The sequence below is a fragment of the Gadus macrocephalus genome, chromosome 19 (assembly GCF_031168955.1).
Source record: "Gadus macrocephalus chromosome 19, ASM3116895v1".
Classification (NCBI taxonomy): Eukaryota; Metazoa; Chordata; class Actinopteri; order Gadiformes; family Gadidae; genus Gadus; species Gadus macrocephalus.
Window position 1 is genome coordinate 8190863 of NC_082400.1, and position 20770 is coordinate 8211632.

At 45.7% G+C, this 20770-nt stretch overlaps 1 long non-coding RNA gene across 1 annotated transcript in view; it reads left to right on the top strand.

Annotated features, from left to right (window-relative positions):
• Positions 1-20770, top strand: part of LOC132447467 (uncharacterized) — a 453739-nt gene that overhangs the window by 665 nt on the left and 432304 nt on the right. The window lies entirely within an intron of this gene.

The window sequence follows — 20770 nt, forward strand, 5'->3', positions numbered from 1 at the left end:
AAATGGGTTTGTAAGAGGCTTTCGCGCAGCGCACGGCGGCTCAAAGAGCCCATTAAATAAAGAAGCCTGGCTCCTCAGCGCAGGAGGAGAAAGAGGAGCAGGAGCGGGGATAGGATCCATCAGAGAGGAGAGGAGGGAGCAGGAGACGGAGAAGGGAAGGAGGTACGGCTAATGATGGTCCGCGGGCCGCGGTGAGACACGGGGAAATCGTATCAAATAATGTCAACCATCAACAGCAGTCTCTGTCTTTTCCCCTTTTAGTGCTCACCCGTTATGTTCCCTCTCCCTCTCCCTGTGGATCAATGCATCACAGGCTGTTTATATTTATATATGGGGAGGGGGGGGGGTGTCAGCAGGGTGGAGCCTTCGACCCCCTGGGGCTGAATGGTCCGTGACGAGAGGGACAGAGGGAGAGAGAGGGAGAGAGGCCCATAGAGAGGGACAGAGACAGAAGGAGAGAGAGGCCCTGAGAGAGGGATAGAGAGAGGGAGAGACAGAGAGAGAGAGAGGGAGGGAGGGAGGGAGGGAGGGAGGGAGAGAGAGGCCCAGAGAGAGGGACAGAGGGAGAGGGAGGGAGAGAGACATATAGAGAGGGAAAGATAGAGAAAGAGTTATAGAGTGACACAGGAAGAGAGAGACACAGAGACAGAGAGAGGGACAGAGAGAGAGAGAGAGGGAGGGAGGGACAGAGGGAGAGAGAGAGGGAGAAAGGAAGTGGGGAGCTGCCTGGGTACATTTGAATATCAATGTGGTCAGAGAGGATGGAAAGGTGTTGTAAGGTGGGGGGGAGAGAGGGAGAGAGGGGGGGGGGGGAGGAACAGTGGGTGGGGACGGGGGGGAGTAGACCGAGAAGGGCCTCTGGCAGGATACTGGGAGAGAAGGAGAGAGAGAGAGAGAGAGAGAGAAGAAGAGATGCAGGAGATTTGTCATTTGTTCTCCGTTCCACCTGCTCCCCTGTCATGCATCCTGCCTGGGGGACGTTAGGGGGGAGGTGGGGGTGGAGGGGTGGAGGAGGAGGAGGCCACCACGTCGTCAAAAGAAAAATAGAAAGACACGAATGAGCGGAGAGAGAGAGAGAGAGAGGGATTGGGAGGGGAGCAGGTTTGGGGGGGGGGGGGGGGGGCGAGAGGGGAGGGGGGAGACAAGGAGGAAGACAAAGAGGAAAGATAGGATAAACAAACAGAAGAAAAGATGGATGGATATGGAGAATGAGGAAGAGGGAGGGAGGGTGAGACAGAGAGAGAGAGTAAGAGAGAGAGAGAGAGAGAGAGAGAGAGAGAGAGAGAGAGAGAGAGAGAGAGAGAGAGAGAGAGAGAGAGAGAGAGAGAGAGAGAGAGAGAGAGAGAGAGAGAGAGAGAGAGTTGAGACAGATGTACAAGGGCCATTGCGTATTTCAGCTGCCAGGTTCCAGCGATGCAGTGGGTATAACAACAGGGGATGGCAGGTATGTAAATAGGAGGATGTACCAGTATGCCACCAGATTACTTTTTGCGCATTTGCTATTCATATATTTGCAAGGTGACTCACTTCAGACAAAGCAGGTGATCAAGAGCTCCCTCTCTCTCTCTCTCTCTGGCCTCATGCCTCTCACTCCTTCTCCGTCTCTTCTCCCCCTTCCAATGGTGAAAGGCGAGGAGGAGAAGAGGGAAGGAGAGGAGAGCGGGGTGTAGTCTTGATGGATCCACAGCCTCAGCAGAAGTCATAAGCCTGGCAAATGCCGCAGCCCACAACTGCATGCACGCAGATTTGATATGTATTCCGTCAGCAAACCCCATTTAATCCATTTTGCTGTCAGCTCCCCTTAAAAGCATCTAAACTAATGCAGGAAGGAGAGTTCAGAGTGGAGCTGTGAGGAAATCCAAGGGGAAGACACTGTGTGGCTAACAATCACAAACAAGCCACTCGGAGAGAATGTGTGACTTCGTTCCTCTTCCTCTACTCACACTGTATTTATGCATAGACCAGATCTTCTGCCAATCTCTTTCGCTTTGGTTATTTCTTGTACCGAAGGTTGAAACTCTTGGCAACCGATCCTAGCATATCGCTTCTGCAAATCCACACCTTGACTCAAATCACAATGACATTCCCATATATTTAGAACTACATTTTGACATTCCATGGACTGCATGCTTGCATCTTCACTAGTCCTTTAACTTCATTATTTTGCACAGGGAAGGTATTCCAGGAACCTGGTTGAAGCTAAAGCTACTCTCCCCAGCTGATGCTACTACTAGCCCCCTGAGCACGACCTTCTCCCCATCTAGCGCTAGTCCAATAGCCTCCTGAGCGCTACCTTCTCCCAAGCAAACTCTACTCTAAACCCCCTGAGTGCTACCTATACACTAACCTGGAACCTATACGTCTTCTTCACATGATCAGAAGCTTGCCTCCACCCAGATAGCGCCTCCTATATTTTCTTGTTGATGGTGATGTCACTTGGGATTACCGCAGCATCAATTCATTTCCTGGGTCTTTGTCCTTGTCACAACGTCCTTCTAGTAAAACCAACACTTTGTTTGTTTCTTGTCTGAGGCTCGGAAGTCCCTCAGGCTCCTGGCTCTTGTCGTTCCCAATAACCCTGTTAGTGGTGTCTATACCACCTGCCGCACCCACTGGAGGCTTGCTCATCGTAAAGTCTCTCTGAAGACACAACCTGGTTGAGTCACCCGGTGTATGCAGTCTCCAACCTGCTTCTTCTCGCCCTGATACCTCGATGTCGGACTGTATTGAAGTTGTCAGTAGTGGATTGCTTCGCGCCTCTCGCCTCAAACTGCAACTTGCATTGTGTGTCTGATGTAGAATTTGGTTGTGGCTGGTTGAATTTGTGTTAATAGTTTTTACATTTAGCAGGCAACCTTTTTATCGTAAACCACTTCCAAGTGAGGCTGAGAACCCATAATAAAATACAATCACAAGTGGAGCTTGTAGCTACACTAATTCTAAGCACTGCGTGATCAAGTAAAAAACAAACAAGTAAATAAACAGAAGTGAGCAGTTTCATAGTTCATTTTAGTATTTGTGGAAGTCAAGTTGTTATGAGTATATCTCAGAGATACAGAGAGAGTACCTCTCAGCAAAGTCAGTTCATAAGATTCTTTGAAGATATTGGTCTTCAGTTTTTTTTCTGAAGAAAGGGAAGGAGATTGCGGCTCCAAACGATGGGTTAAATCATGCTATCCCCACTGAGCTGACATGACACTCAGGACTTGTTCCTGTGTTTGTAGTTCCCAAATCTGTGGTCTCTAGCTGTAGTTCTTGAATGTTCTCTTCCAGTGCCTCTGTTCACCACCTTCTGATGTCCCTGATGGAAAGCATGGTTCCAGTTTTCCCTCATAGATCAATCATCCTCGGGATCCCGGTTTGATGCCCTTGATGTAGAAGAAGTGGTTGATGGTAGGCTCTCTCTTCAACCCTTTTGAACTCTTGAGGATGCATCAGGCCAGCAGTCAGCAGAGCGTTGTGGGAACATATAGTGTAACTTGATGCAGCTCTTGGCATCGACTTGTTCTGAAGAAAATCTGCCATTCTCGAATTGATGCATCCTGTGTCACGTGCGTCAAAATGCAAGTAAGATGCATGATCGTTTTGGCTCACATTATCTCTATTTAACCTGCATCTTACCGCATCTTAAGTTGAAAATATGTATCTAATAGATGTTGAAAATGGACATTGAAAGTAGATACATAATAGATGTCTAAAAGACATCTAAGCATAGCTTTTTCTTGACACAATATGTATTTTATAACTTTTAAAGGTCCAAAATAGGATCTAAATTAAATCAAAAATAGTCGCATAATGGACATCTTTATACAGCAACAACAATCACAGCAATTCAAGTTGGAATTGGACACACAGCACTCCAAGTAAATTACTGATATACATTTGGGATATTGAATTTGATCCCCTGTGTTTCTGTTTCAGCCTAAATTATTTCCTCTGCTATTAACGTATGCTCTAAGTATTGTAAGACATCCTTTGTAAGATGCGTGGGTCCACTTAACGGCACATATTTGTTGACATATATTGATTCAGGATGTAATCATGTGCTTTCTGTCACTTCTAGTGGCTAAAGAGTCATACGATGCTATTTCATCTCCTCCATGCTCTTCCATCACTCCTCACTTTAACGCTTTTAGTGGCCCAGCTGCCGGCGTGAAGCTGGGAGTAAACTTGGATTGGTTCTTTGGACAGCAAAGTATGCATCACTCCAGTGCGCTGTCCTATTTCCCTAGTCTTCATCTTCTCCTCTCCCTCTGTGTTCTCTCTCTGTCTTCGTCTCTTGCTGTCTTTAAACGCATGTTTAGATAGATGGGAAATAAGAAATTGACAGAAGAATAAAGAAAGGAAGATGAAGAAAGAATGAATGGAAGAAAGAAAGAACAGACAGAATGAGAAAGAAAGAGACAGAAAATGAGAGGGACAGAAAAAAAGAGACCGAAATAGAGAAAGAGGTTGACAAAGCGAAAGAAAGAAAGGTTGACAAAGAGAACGAACAAATAGACAAATTACCTTTCATTCCCTGAGCCCCCTTTTTGGTACTCACTTGGTGTTCTGGGGCCATTAAAGTGATGATGTAATGCAGTTGGGTACCAAACCTTTGCCTGTAGTAAAAGGTTTGGTAAAACGGTAAAAATAGATAAATACACATTCAGCGGCTGCATGAGCAAAGAGTGCCAGCGCCCTCTTTATACACGAATATTACTGCAAGAAGGCCATGGCAAGTGGGACAAGGCAGAAAGAAATCAACAACGGTGCTAATGCTCCCAGTGTGTTTATTTAGCCAACACAAATCAACACAAGACACAAATGGAAAACATTACAATGGAAAACATAATTGAATGCAAAGGCGACACAATTTCTGAATTAATAATAAACTATAATAATATTTTTACGACATATTTAAATCTATTTATTTTAAATTATCTATATAATTGTTTCCATTGTAGTTAATTTGTCTGGTTCAAGAACAATTACCCACCTTCCACCTGCAGTACCCTCGCCTACCACCAGTGTCTAGTCTACTTGGAAAAACAGTGCAACACAAACCATGCCGAGAGGTCCAGAGAGCCAACACAGACCTGCACACTCATGAGGAGCACCCTGGAGCTCAGCCACTAAAGCAGTCAGATCCAGTCTGGTCCAGTCTCAACAAGGACAAGCTCAGGGCATCGAGTTCCATTCAAGGTTCAGCAGTCCACGGCAGGTAGGGATGGTGGAGCGTTGTTCTATTAGAAAATTCTCCAATAATCTCCCTGGATCAGTGTGCTTGGATGACTTATTAACTCTCCACGGTGCGATGGCGGTACAGGGCGTTCAGCTGGTAACGCCTTCTCCTCCAGTCCAGTGCCACCTCTGCAGATCCATGTCCTGTTTTGCCCCAATGTGGCATATTACCCCAATACGACACAACTTAATAAATTGTCAATGCCATTTTATATTTGTTCATTTAACGATTGACACAGTTTTGCCTTGTTTATGTTGAAGTCGTTTTGTAGACTCTTGAGACAATCCTTTGAAATCCAACCACAGCAGAATCCGTAAATACAGGCCCGATGTCTGACGTCCGTTTTCTAGCCGTACACTATTGTTGCCAATGCCAGCCGGCTCAAATCCAACCCCCCCCCCCCCCCTCCATACGATATATATCCTGGGCTCATCACCACAGGATCACCTCAGATCAGGAGATCTCGTAACATGTTTGAAACCATATAAATTATTAAGGCGTAACTCACAAAGCACATCGCAGGTTGTTGGCATTTAATTCCACTTCTTTGTCGAGATTTCTTTTTCCCCGGGACAGTTTGGCGTCGTCAGCAGATTCCCGCCACTGGCATGGAATTCTCAGAGACAAGTGCGCGGGTCAGCACTTTCTGCCTCCTCAGCCCTGTGAATGTGTGTGTGTTGGTGTGTGCGTTTGTGTGTGTGTGTGTGTGTGTGTGTTTGTGTGTGTGTGTGTAAAAGCGGTGTCACATTTGTCAGCCGTGGTGAGACCCAAATTATCAGGACAAATAAAATAGTGATGTGGCTGAATATGAAGGAATAAAAAGAGGTTGTCGCCACGCTGAAGATATCTCCACATCACATAAAGGAATACGGTAACGCAGACTGACTAGACTCCGTTGGAGAGTGACGGGTCTGTATATGGGTTGATTGTACATACATTGAGTTGCCTTTTTGGTTTCCTTGTCCACACATCCCCTTCACATGAATGATACATCGCTCAGCGGTACTTATGGAATAAATCAGTGCATTTAGCGCCAGGATAGGAAACATGAGGGTGAAGGTTCTGAGAAGCAGCTGTTGTCCTTAGCTTCCCAGGGCGACAGCTGTTGGTCGAATATTTGACCAAGAGTGGCGCACAAGAAAGCTCTACCTGTGAGCATGTGGAGCAGACAGGGGTCAAAGGTGAACCGGTAGGAATCTTGCACGTCGGGGCATGGGCCAAGAACCAAGTGGAACAACACCTGACTGGTTGACGTTGGCTTGCTAAATTTGAATCCGAATCTACGGGATACGGGACAGAAAGACAAAGACAAAATAATTGATTTACATTAGTGTTTTATATCTTCTATGTTTCTGAATCCATTCACAACTTCCAGAAATCCATCACCTTTTCAAGCTACACAATCGCACTTTACTCTGCTTTCATGCAGATTTGCCACAATGCCCCTCTTAGAGGAATCAAGAATGGATTTTTAATCAAGAATGGATCAAAGCGTGACCCCAAAGATCAAATCTTATCATTTGATTCTGAAAGAGTCACAACCCCTACTAAGTTGAGAGTAAGCACAAACAACAGGTCTCCTGGGAGACTCTCTGTGTGGTGTCATGTTGGTGGCACCGGGGTGAAGTATGTGTGTGTGGGTGTGTGTTTGTGCTTTTGTGTGTGTTGGTGTATGTGTTGATGGGAGTACAGCAAAATGTAATGGCAATCCTAATGGAGCCTTCGCACATATCAAAAAGCAAAATAGAATGAATGTTAAACCAGACTAATTAAAGGTGTTACAGATATTCATAGAATGTATGTCTTTACTGTAACCAACAACACAACAACAATTAAACAAATTAAACAATACAAAATATTGCACTTTTGGAGATTACACATTTGCTGAAATTTAAATTGCATCACAGTGGCCTTATATATAAGTAGTGCAGTTAGGAAAATAGTACACATACAAAGATGCAGTTGTAATGTAGACAACTGTGCAGTGTTCCTTAGGTGATACTGTAGTTTATCCAGTCACACAGGCCCCAGACATTAAAATCTTGCTGACTGAATTTCTCCTTTCTTGACTGACCGGTCAACAACCTTTCATTAATTACAACCAGGGTTAGGCGTCTTGCTCAGGGACACCTCGACACTCAGCTAGGAGGAGCCCGGAATCACAACCTTCCGGTTATAAGTCAACCTGCTCTACCTCCTGAGTTACTGCCGCCCTCTGTTTACTCAGACCCTCCAGCGTGGACACCAAGAGCATGTGTCAGCGGTGATCTTTCTGTGGTCAGATCTGCCTTCAGGATCCAGAAACCCCCTTATATTCAGAAGAGGTCAGCTTGTTACATCAAAGGTTTACACACCCGTATAAACTAAATTCACAAAAGGGGTCTTTCTCTTAAGGCAGCATAGACCTCGGACCCAGCAGTCCTACCAAGTCTTAGAACCTCTGGTTAGAGGTTCTAAGAGCCTCGGCTCAAACACCAAAATCGGCCTTGTTCCACGCATCGTCACAGGGATTCCACTATCATTCTACCGATGTAAACATTTCCGCACTTCCTAGCTTTCAATAAGTGTACCTTTACAGTGGCCAAAGTGGTGCGTTGATTTAAAACTTTTCCATACACTTTTTTACAGTTAACTACTGCTGGGCCAAGTATTTCTTTGCTGTTAATTGCCAATCTGGTGCTCAGTGATTCATGCCTGCAGCTACCTGATTGGTCGAAACAAATATGAATAAGAGATTAGATTAATATCAAAAGTCTGATTGCAGACTAGCTTAAATCCGCACAGTACATAGCAGAGACTTCTACATAGGTCAAGTTGACTGCATTATTTTTGGTCCATGTGTTGAAAGTTTTCAATGCCTTTGGGTCTCTGGATGCGACAAAAAAAACCTTCTGCAAATGCAAGGTTCAAGCCCTAGGCTTCTTTGCGTTGGAAATGAAACGACTTATTTTGAACGGCCACGCAACTTCACAACCAGGGGTGTGTTTAGCTAAGCAAGTCTACCAATTAGCAGTAACATTTGTTGCTGCATGGAACAGCATTAAACTTCCCAGAGCGTATGGCTTTAAGCAGAAACCAATCCCTGAATACGGCCTCTTGCTGCTCGGGGCCAAGGACGAGGCCTGCATACCCTATTAAATAGGTGTACTAAGATCCATTTGGTGATGGATGTATTTTTAAACTGGTACTGTATACTTGTATAGATCTGTATGTGACCAAATGCACCACTCTATTTGCCACAAGCGCCACCATTACTTCACAATAAAACAAGGAAATGTTTAATGAGCTGTGATGTAGTTTTACAACGAAAACACTTGGGAAATCATTTATTGAACGGTGTGGATTTTTTACATTTCTCTTCTTCAGACAAATCAGCACACACACACACACACACACACACACACACACACACACACACACACACACACACACACACACACACACACACACACACCAAATAAAACGTATGACTCAAATCATTTGAACTGTGAATTTAATCTTGCACCTGAGCCATGGAGTTTCTGATGTAACAGGGGAGAAATGGAGAGGGACAGTATTGTTGCTGTGCAAATTCACACGCAATTGTGTGTCGGTTATGCAGTGAATGTGAGGTTTCGGCAAGCCCCTTCTTGGAGGGATTAAGGAACCAGTATAGCATGAATCAGAAATCTGTGCAACTGTAATCCTATAATTCTATCGATCAGGCCTCACAGGGCATCGTTATGACATTATTGATCCGCCAACTGGCCTTGCCCACCACCTCCTCCTGAAACCCAAACAGCCAAAGTCATGGGTTGCTGCTTTTCTTTTTTTTTTGGAAGGGAGACGCCTGTCTCTCCCTTCCTGCATCACAGCTGGGACAGCTGTACATCATCCCTAACTTAAAACTGTGGGTCAAAGAATCCATCAAGCTTGATGTTTGGAAATACCCCTACGCCTATAGACACAATTATCAATAAACAGGGGGAAGCCTGGTCCAGTGGTTTGGATGTTGGACTCCCAGCCTAGCTGAGTACCGACCCCAGTGTCCACAGACTCATTTAATGATGCATTCAAATACAAACACTGTAAGCCGCTTTAAAAGCATAAACGCATCTAAATGACTCAACATTCTGAACAGTACCAAATAGTGAATTTCCTAAACTGTCATATAATAATGTGTCATTGGGAGCAACAGAATCTGGGAGCCCAGTCGGAAAGGTTAATGATAGCTGGATCTGTTATTTAGACTTGTCTGGATCCTCAGGAATGGCGAATGGAAATACAGGCTCTGGGATGATCATGGAATTGGAACTGAAGCTGTGGGATCGAAAGGAGAACACTTTTTTAATGCGTCAATTTCTCGTCTTTATTTTAAAGTGTGCAAAGGCCCTTTTGACAAAACAAACTGAATTTTATTGGTTGGTTCGTAAACAGATTTGCACTTTCAGTTCTTGCCCTTTTAAGTAATTTGAATATAATAAATATATGCCATTGGAAGGATGCTTTCCTCCAATGGGTCCTACTGTACTATGAATGTAATATTCTTGGGAATCAAACCTTGACCCTGTCAGTGTTAATGCAATGCTTGAGGCAGTTGAGCAAGGCAGGACCCTAAATGAGTGCTGACAGGGTCAGACAGGGTAAGTAAGACAGATCTTCATTTTGAAGCGCTCAATACTTTAAGGGTTATATTTCTAGCAAACCACTTTTACATTCAGAGAAAAAGTAAGAACTGAACCAAATAAATTCCTTAAAACGAAGTGCATGACTCTGGAAGCTGCAACAAATCCAAACTCACATTTACATTCAATAAGCGAATGTTTGAACCCCATTGGAATATATACCTTCCGTAGTTTACTGTGTGTGTTTGAGTGTATGCGTGGGAGAGAAGGAGATGAGCGAGAGTCGTATAAGTAAGAAATCCTATAACTTTATCCTCTGCGCAATCATACTGGGGAGCTGCGTGGTTACATTTAGGAGAAGATTGTTGTTGGGTTCGAACTTGTTTGAACCCCCACTGAATGAGGCTAGAGGCATCTCATCAAGCTGTCTCTCAGTTTTATATGCAAGGCAGACGTCTCCATTCACTTCAACAGAAGAACCCAGGTGCAGGTCCTCTCGCTCGCACTGAAGAACTCAATCAAATCCAGGACACATTCGCTCCTATTGAGTCTCTCTCTCTCTCTCTCTCTCTCTCCCTCACTCTCTAAATCTCTCTCTCTCCGTCCTTGGTCGGCGCTCCATACCTCTGCAGGAGAGCGGTCGATGATCCTCTGGTTAGTGGGAGTGTGTATGTGTGTGTGTGTGTGTGTGTTTGTGTGTGTGACTGTGTGTGTGGTAGTTTGTTCAGTCCCTGCTGTTGAATATTCAGAAACGGAAAGGTTATTTTTCAAAAAGAGCTGGATGAGTGTGTCTGGTGCGTGTGTGTGTGTGTGTGTGTATGTGTGTGTGTGTGCGTGCGTGTAAATTTGTCTCAGAGAGGGCGGGAGAGAGAGCGACAGAGAGTCAGTGTGTATATGTAAATTCATACATGCGTGTGTATGTCGATGAATGACTGTCTGAATGTATGCGTAAGTATGTGAATGTATATGTGTGTGTGTGTGTCTGTGTTGGTGTCTGTGATTAAATATGTGTGTGTATGTACGTGTGCGTGTGCGTGTGTGTGTGGTAGTTTGTTCAGTGCTGCTGCTGTTGAATATTCACAATCGGAAAGGTTATTTCTCAAAAAGGGCTGGATTTAGTCTGTGAGTGTGCGTGTGTTAATGTGTGTCAGCGAGAAAGAGCAAGTGTGCATGCATATACATGTGTGCGTGTGCGTGTGTGTGTGTGTGTGTGTGTGTGCGCGTGCGTGTGCATGAGTGACTGACTGATTGAGTGTGTGTTGGTGATGGTACTTTGTTGGGAGGGGATTCTCCGGCCGTGAGTGATTCGATGAGTCGGCGTCTGAGAGTTTAATCCTTGTTTAAAGGAGCACCAAGTTTTTCACCGCACACGTGCACACATGCATGTTCAAACACAGTCAGACACGCTCCCACACACACACACACACACACACACACACACACACACACACACACACACACACACACACACACACACACACACACACACACACACACACACACACACACACACACACACACACACACACACACACACACACACACACACACACACACACACACACACACACACTGATTAGAGATCCAGATGAACCCATATAAAGTGGTGCACCATGGAGGTCTGATGGCCAAAGCTGCTCATGACAAACAGGTTTACAAGGTTTGTTTACCAGGCCGCTCAGCCAAACAACAGAGTTTACCGAACAGAAGGAAACTACGGGATTTAATCCATTCAGTGTACTTTCGTTTTATTTCCTGTACTGTACCCTTTCCTTTACTCTCTGAATCCTTGGCACAACGTTTACTATTTAGCCATTGAGCCAATTTTTTTATTCAAAGCCACCCAGAAAATCCTCCACCCATACAAAGTACATGCATGTATTTAGCTGCAAAACACACGCAGGTGTATTCTGTGTAGTAAAACTCCACGGTGCAACGAGATCCTCTAGCACTTAAGGCAGGAGGCCTCAAAATGTCCTTCTGCATACAGCCCATTTATTATTCATATCGATGCTGTTCTCCTTCAAGCCCCTCCCCCTCCCTATAGGCTGAACGAGGGTCATACAATTATAGAGCATCTCAATAGGTCAGATCCACTTCCTTGAGAATGAGGAATCCAATTGGTCCACAGTCAACCTGTGGTAGGAATCCTTGAGCAAAATGCTGCTTACTCCCTCTGGCCACCTCAATGATATGTTTGTACCATTCACTGTACGTCGACAGGGTAGAAGCGACTAAAACCATACAGAATACAGAAAGGTTTGTTGCGTGAGGCTTGCTGCTTTGATTAAATCTAAAAAAAAATGGATTAAAGAGTGCTTGTGGAGAGCATGTCTCCGTAGAGTGACTAAGTCCCTCCCCTTCCACCCTACCCTATTTTACCTTATTTCCGAAAAATAATTTACAGTAGTGTCACGACCCCACTGGTATCTAGGGAAAACCGGCTCTCTGTCTAGGCAGGAGTCGAGACACATACGTGGTATAACCACAGCTGGTAGGCAACTAGCTTCCGGGGCACGTGTGTAGTGACTCACCTGGGTTCCTGGTGAGCGCTGGTCCTTCTCTCTCTTGCTATGGAGATAGCCCAAGCGTTGTGGTGAACGGTAGCTGTCTCGTTCAGTTATGGTTTACATGTTTAGACAAACACTTGACAAACAAAGACGGTGAAGGGGCGGTCACGTTCCCCCGTTGGACTCCTTAGCTCTGATGTGTACTGGCATCTGGGTGAATGGCTTTACAAAGTCTTATCCTGCCGGGGCTGTAACCACTGGCCACCATGCTGTGTATATCCACCATCTTGGATCCCCCAGGTGACCACAATCCAACCAATCAAGGGAGCCACTCCCACCGTTACCATGACCACCAGTTACCAACCAGCTTAACCTTACCCAACAGTAGGATCGTGACAGTAGTCAATGGCGAGAGAGAAATAATTGTATGTCTATATTTCTTTGCCCATTTTACTCGGGCCATAAATCACGCCGATAATGTTTGTCGGTTTAAAATGTATTTTCCAAGTCACAAAGTTTGTCGTAAAACTGTGTAGTGAACTGTATCGTCCCTGTTTCATCCAGAGACCCACGGTCAGTTCATCAGCCACGAAGCATTAGGAAAGAGCACTACCCAAGATGCTCGTGTGACTACGACTTGGTACAAAACACAACGGCGTCGTGCTTACGTATCTTCGGCGGCTCTGCTAGCTTGTGCACAGAGAAAGTGACGTCACGTACAGTACTTTTGGGTGTGTAGTCTTTTAGTATCAATGTGTTTTCACAGTCTTATACTAGAAAAAATGTGACTTTGTTGACTTGCCTTGACCATGCAACAAGGTCCCGTGGGTCACTTCTGAAGAGGTGTGATTCAGGCACTCCGTATCCACTAGCTTTCAGAATGAACCGAGGAGGAACGGAGCCGAGAGTCAGTGCCGGCCGGTTGCTAAGTGGTGATACCACTCCCAGCCATTCCCAGGCGTGCTGCCAGCACCTGGATGCTTCTGATGAGGCTTTTGATAAGGAAGGCATTACTATAAATCAGCCTGGGAGACCCTTAGTCACAAATACACTCACTTCTCTGCATGTGCAGCAAATTGGCTGAGGAGAGTAGCAAGTTTATTAGACGGAGCAGTTTCATTAGGTCATAAAATGACACACACAGGCCACACATTTATTTTAATATGCTTGGCGAAGGTAAGGAATTAAAAATAACTTAATATGCTAACACACTAGAAAGGGAAAATGTGTTACATACTTTACCAATGCCCGATGGGAGATCTAGGTTACACAGCATATAGAACCATGCAATGTTTTCTACGATGGTAACTGGTGGTCAAAACAGGGGCAGGTCCCATATTGTGTGCTGGATAGATCAGTCCACCAGCCTATCCTAAATGCACAACAAACGTTGCTCATCCATCTCTCATACATCTAGGTGGACACACCCACTTGTGATGTCAAACGGCTTGTCACACCCACACCTGGTGGTATATTGGGACCTTTAAACCAGTTTGTAATGAGGTCAATCGATACACGCCACCTATAGGCCTTTCACACCAAAAAGAACCAAGAGACAGTTCCGGGCTGGTGCTAGGGCCAGATCAAAACTGGTTCCAGCCTTATCCCAGTTATGAACCAGTTGGTTTCACACCGGCCAGAGCCAGCCATGGAGCCGGCGAGAGCAACGTCATGACGTCACTAGCCTTTAACCTTTGTCCGGGTTGCTCCCTCTAACTTGTTCTGGACCTCGGAAGAAGACCAGAATCCAAGGAGACAGGTTGTCTCCTCCACGGTCCACGTTGGCCTTCCTGTTTATGAAGGTAAGGATAACCCCGCCCCCTGCCCCTGGCGCAAAGGCAGTTCTCGTTCTAGCCCAGCTCAATCCTGGGGTTGGAGTTGAACCGGTTTTTACAGGCCGGAGCGGGTTCTCTGGCGTTGTGACACCAAAACACTGGCTCTAGCTCCGAACTAGCCCGGAACGGGCGCCGATTTTGCGGCGGTGTGAAAGGCCTACTAGTTGACTGCCATGGTCCACGAAGGGGACTAGAATTAGACTCCTACAGACAAAGGACACAGGGTAGTGGTGTTGAAATCCGGTTTGAATAGAAGTTTGTCGGTAATGATACATGACACTGGTGCAACGCAGGCGATCTCTCCCTGATTGCGATGGATGGATTTACCTGTTGCCCACTGATTGCTCAATGCACAACAGGTGTGCAGCCTCACCCAGCCCCCAGAGTCCAATCAGAGTCCGCCAGGCCAGGTATGGCTGCCTCAACCAGCCACTCCCACACACACAAACACTGCCACATTGTCCTAGCAGTCCTAACAGCGCTAACCTCTGGTTGGCTTTAAGTGCGAGCAGAATATATCCGCTTCCCCACTTCAAGGCGGTGGTGCGGGGGCGCGCCGCGGTCCCAGAGACGGACCCTACGTCTCCAGCATAACAATTGACATGTCGGAGCCCCACATGGGCTGATTTTAAGGCCGAGGGGGAGCGAGGCTGCGCTGGGGAACCAGGATGAATGCTGCTGACCTTAGCTCGGGGAGAAACAAAGAGATCAATGATGCTGTTGCTGTGCCGTGTGCGCTGTGAGCACTGTTGTGTGTGAGCAGCAAGTCGTTTTAGTTAGTCCGCGAAGGACGCGCAGGAAATAACATGAGGCAGGGTGGGGGGGGAGGTTTTGAGCGCACGTCTTTCCAGTGGGTTCCTACATGGTTACCTTTGTGTGTGTTATTACATTTACATTTGCATGTGTGTATTTGTCATTGACGGTGTGTGCGTGTCTTGTGTGTGTGTGTGTGCTTGGGTTCACGTTTGCATGTGTGTCTTTGAACTTGAGGCAGTGTGTGTGTGTGTGTGTGTGTGTGTGTGTGTGTGTGTGTGTGTGTGTGTGTGTGTGTGTGTGTGTGTGTCCTCAGTAGTAGACATGCGTCTGTCATCCATGGCAACTCATGCATCCGCTGCGGCCTCAAGTCACATAATCATTACTCATAGTGACACACACACACACACACACACACACACACACACACACACACACACACACACACACACAAATAGAAACAGACACTGACCATCATCAAACACACACCATTTCTAAACTCAGCAATATAACTGTCTCTCTCTTATTCCTAACCTCTGTATTTTAGCCCTTTTTTATTTACAAGTATGGGTGTGTGGCTGTATGTGTGTGTGTGTGACAGAGAATGACAGACACAGAGAGACAGAAGGACAGGGGACGAGGCGTCTCCTGTCAGAAGCCTCATGGTTTTACACGCCAATTCAATTTCGGGTGGTTTTTTCCATCTTTTCAGAGCGGAATAATAACAATATTTCACTGCAAATCAAAGTGAGCAGGCAGTGCTAGTGAAGCTCTGCCACGGGCCCATCAGAGTCCATAAACCCGGGAAAACAAGGTGGCGGTGGAGGTGGGTGTAGTGCTATGGGTTGTGTGTGTGTGTGTGTGTGTGTGTGTGTGTGTGTGTGTGCGTGCGTGCGTGCGTGCGTGCGTGCGTGCGTGCGTGCGTGCGTGCGTGCGAGGGGGGGTGGGGTTGGCTGTTATTTAATTGACAAACAAATGCAGTTAATTTGTGGACAACAACCTCGCGGGGAAGGCTGCTGGGACGTTCGTCATCAGAGTACCTCCGGGCTGAGAGGAGGAATCGTGAGATTAGGCCGGGTTCTGCAGGTTAGGAAACGGCCCGCTCTTTATATTGCTGTGAAGACGTGGTCGTCCCCAAACAATCACGCTCCTACAACGTACAGGCGCCGCTCTGGTTGTTTTGCTCTCGGAGGAGCACCCTGCCGGACTTTTCCGGGGCGCTGCCTCTGCGCTGCCATTTATTATTGAGAGGGAAAGAGACGGTAATAGGAACGAGACGACGCATCGTCCTCGTATCGCTGTTGCGGCTCTCCGGAGGTGAGTCGCCCCCCCTCCCCCCTCGACAATTAGTATTCAACCAAGACCGCTGCGCCACGGCGGCAATCTAAACAGAGAAAATTAAAGTTGTGAGGGGGAAATAAAAAAGATGTTTGTGGGTTTTTTCGTCTTCTTCTCAGAGCCTTGGGAGATTAACATGCACTTCAATCAAGATAGAAGCGGGCAGCCATTTTATGTCTGTGGATGGCGACGGTGTCTACAGTGAGGAGGTGACCAGCTGACCGGATGTTGTTCGGAGGGAGAACGTTGACCTCTGCACAGAGGTTTATGCAGAGCAGGATAGTGGAGACGAGAAGCAAAGAGGGGCTGTCCACTTCTCATTTGTCCAGCGTGTCATTCAAATGTTGACGGGATTGACACTTTAATTTACTTCCTGTCCACCGCTAAGTTTACCTTGGTCTTCAGAAACGCCACTGAATACCCCCCCCCCCCCCCCCCCCCCCCCTCTTATCCTGTAGGATTAAAGCCATCATATTTTCCCATCTCCAACCTGTCAGCGAGGTCTCGGCGTTGAGGCATCAAGCAGTTCTGGGAAGACGGTGCGTTCTGTATGTATTCTGGGTTTGTGTTTTGTTTTTCCGAAGAATATGTTTGATGTTTTTGCAACAGCAAAGCCATCATTGTTTTGTTTTCTGTGTAGACCTTGTGGCCAGCGGTTTGGCCTATCTTCTATCTCTATCTGTTTTTCTTTCAACTGGCCTGTCCATATTGTCAACATCTACACGTTATTTTTTTCTCACTCTGTGTACCTGTCAATGAACACTTGAGCATTGACGAGTGGCCCAGACAATTTATTTAAGAGGTAAATGTTTTCTGGAGTTATTGCTATAGTTTTAGCAAAGGCTACCATTCACCTCATTTCCTTCACGGTACGATTCGGTTTTATTTTTCCACCATTCGCCATCCTCATTATATCTGGTTATTCAACATCAATATTTTTCCAAACATGTATCTCATTCATAACTTTCTCCAATTAATCCTAGAGCTTTGGTTTGCTTCGCTCTTTGGGTGCTTTTTCTTTTCTATTCAGTCTGCCCTGAACTCCTACATGGCAGAGCAGTGCATTACGCCAGACAAACTGATGAAAAAGTCCTCAGCCACATAAAAGATGCAATATATTTCCCTTGCTTTCATCATAATCAATGTGTCATCTCATAGCAGCAAACAAATGCTAATTTCTCAAATTCCCTCTCCTCCATTGTGATTTAGAAAATTCCATCAATGTTTAGAAAAATGGGCAGTTGTCACAATCATACCCTGCTTCAGTATGTCTTGTGTTTTAAAACACAACATAAACAATACTACACATTAACACATGATTATGTTTATGTTTAGGTTGTGTACCGAATTCTGTTCGGTTTGAGACAGTTATGTTGAGCGCTAACTATCATTAGCTCCACGATGCTACGTCTCTTATGTTGAGCGCTAACTCTCGTTAACTTCACGATACTACGTTGATACTAGCCTCAAGGATCAATTATCATGCCCCAAAATGTGTTGACGACACAAACTCCGAAAAACAACTAAGACACACCTTTTTCAATACACACAGACCCCCCCCCCTACACACAAAGACACACACACACACACACACACACACACACACACACACACACACACACACACACACACACACACACACACACACACACACACACACACACACACACACACACACACACACAACACACACACATACAAAGAATTACACACTTACTTCACACAAAGTTCGTATTTCTTTTTGTAAATAGAACACAACTACCACCGGGGGAGGGGAGCAGTACATTGAGTGAACTTTGTCTGGTAATCACCCTTCATCGAGCTGGGATCACACTACTTTAACAACCCGTTTGACCTTCTCCCTGGTTAATGACCCACATCATATCCCAGAGACCTTACACACACACACACACACACACACACACACACACACACACACACACACACCACACACACACACACACACACACACACACACACACACACACACACACACACACACACACACACACACACACCTTCCAGTTTACACCGGGGCCACCGTATAAACAACAGCGGTGGTTGACCAGGCCTCCTTCACCCTTTTTGCCCCGCCCATCCTCCCTCCGTTTACGGCGCTCTCCTTGGCTCTGTCGTATTTGTCATCGTAATCAAACATGAGTTTATCACATGGGTGTGTGTGTGTGTGTGTGTGTGTGTCTAGATGTGTAGTGTCGGGACAGGACATGGGGCGGTAGACACACACACACACACACACACACACACACACACACACACACACACACACACACACACACACACACACACACACACACACACACACACACACACACACACACACACACACACACACACACACACACACACACACACACACACACACACACACACACACACACACACACACACAGGGACAGCAGCTCCCTCTGGTGTAGAGGAGAACGTTAAGGTCCGGGCCAGGGGGATGTAGGGAGAGAGAGATGTATCATCAGTAGGATCATGTCAAAGTGTTTCAGTGTCAGATGCACTCAACCGAGTGCAACATGGTTATTCTGTTGTGTACGTTGTCAACTACTTCTGACAAGGTGAAGGTCATGGATGTACAACACACCGAAGTGATGATAAATTATCCAAAAAGGTACCAAAGATAGTTATATAATTACTAATATAAATAGCGGTAATCCATGATTTGAGGTAAATGTCATTTATGGATTGAACTGAGTCCATGAATTTAATTGTTGGGGTGTTTTAGAGAAAAACAGTCTGTTCGTAGTAATGGTCATTTTGCAGATAGATCATTCATTCCTAAATCAATCATACTTGTTGTAACTAAATTGATCCAGCAAAACTGTTTAATTACAATGGTTTCATGTTATCGTATCCAGGGCAATAAGCTTCTGGCCTTGGCTCGCTCCTGAGGAAGAACACTTCCTGTCCAAACTGCCTTCCTGGGTTCATAACATAATCCATTCCTCTCCCTCCAAACATTCCATATAGACACTGGCTCCCTAATGCCTAATATAGCATTACATGATGCGCTTAAATGTCCACTTTGCACAATGTTTAATTGCTTAGCGTTTACCGGGCCACTTTTCTCTTAAGTAGACTGTACGGTGCGCTTTATTTAAATGACTGCCGTCTGTAATCACGTTTCAGTATAGCTGTTGTACCGTGATTGTTACGCCAGCAGCAGCAGAGTTTTTGGAGCTGTACAATATATTTCAGGAGAGATGGGGGAGGTGGATGATGTAAAATGAATAATGTTGTGTGGATAACTATAAAATGAACACTTGAGTTCTTCTTGGCTGCTTTCAGATGAAGCACATTCAAAGAAACACATTACACTCTTGTGAGTTGTGATGTGCTTTAATTTATGACCGCCTGATTCATCGATCAATCAGAGTAAATAATCGCTGGGGGAATCGACTATGAAGTACTCGTGAGCTGCGGCCCCAGCAGACACCCCCTGCTGCAGCACGCCGGCATGCTTGAATCTCCAGGGCTGTTTCAGGAGGCACCATTGCGTGTGGATTGTCCGCATTCCTGCTTGTCTCGTACGGTTAGCGCCGGGTTCCGCCGGAGACCCCCCCGGTGGAGCGGCTTGGTGTCCGGTCAGCGCTTCTAACCAGTGCCAACATGAAGGGCACCTCGCTATCCCTGAGTCAAAGGTTAATGAGAATCGGGTTTATCAAGCCTCCCACGCAATACACGGTGCGAATACAGACAGTAATTGGAAGAGCTTCCCTGTCTATCTGTCTGCCTCTCTCTCTCTCTCTCTCTCTCTCTCTCTCTCTCTCTCTCTCTCTCTCTCTCTCTCTCAATCACTCTCTCTCTCTCCTCTCTCTCTCTCTCTCTCTCTCTCTCTCTCTCTCTCTCTCAATCACTCTCTCTCTCTCTCTCTCTCTCTCTCTCTCTCTCTCTCTCTCTCTCTCTCTCTCTCTCTCTCTCTCTCTCTCTCTCTCTCTCTTCAAACTTTTTTGGAGAATATTTTGGTTTCATTATGGGCGTATAAGGATGTTGAACGTGGAGGAGTTTCCTATGGGCTGCACATCGTTGTTTGAGCGAGTTTGAGTGGGTTATTACAATGCCCCCTGAACTTTGACCTAAGAAACAAAATCCTGGAAGCTCTCCTTCTAAAATATGGTTTAATTACACTTTCAATAAAACATAACTTTCTACAGAACCAAGGACGACTTTTAAGCAGTGTTTCAGGCTGTCTTTTGGTTTTCTGAAAGATGTTCCACCTGTCCATCAAATCTGCCGGAGCTACAATTAAGGACATCTCTTGCTGCCAATGCAAAGCCACGTTGCCCAAGATATTAATAATTGTTCCAGGACTGCTTATAGTGGCAATTTTACAGACTGGAATACCTTTTATATCTGTTTATCCCGACAAAATTTACTTAGATTAAAAATATTTTTAAAAGTGGCTAACTAGAAGATTTCATATAAATGAATGTGTGTTAAGTCACAGTCTATTACTGAATTGGGTCTCACACTGGTGAT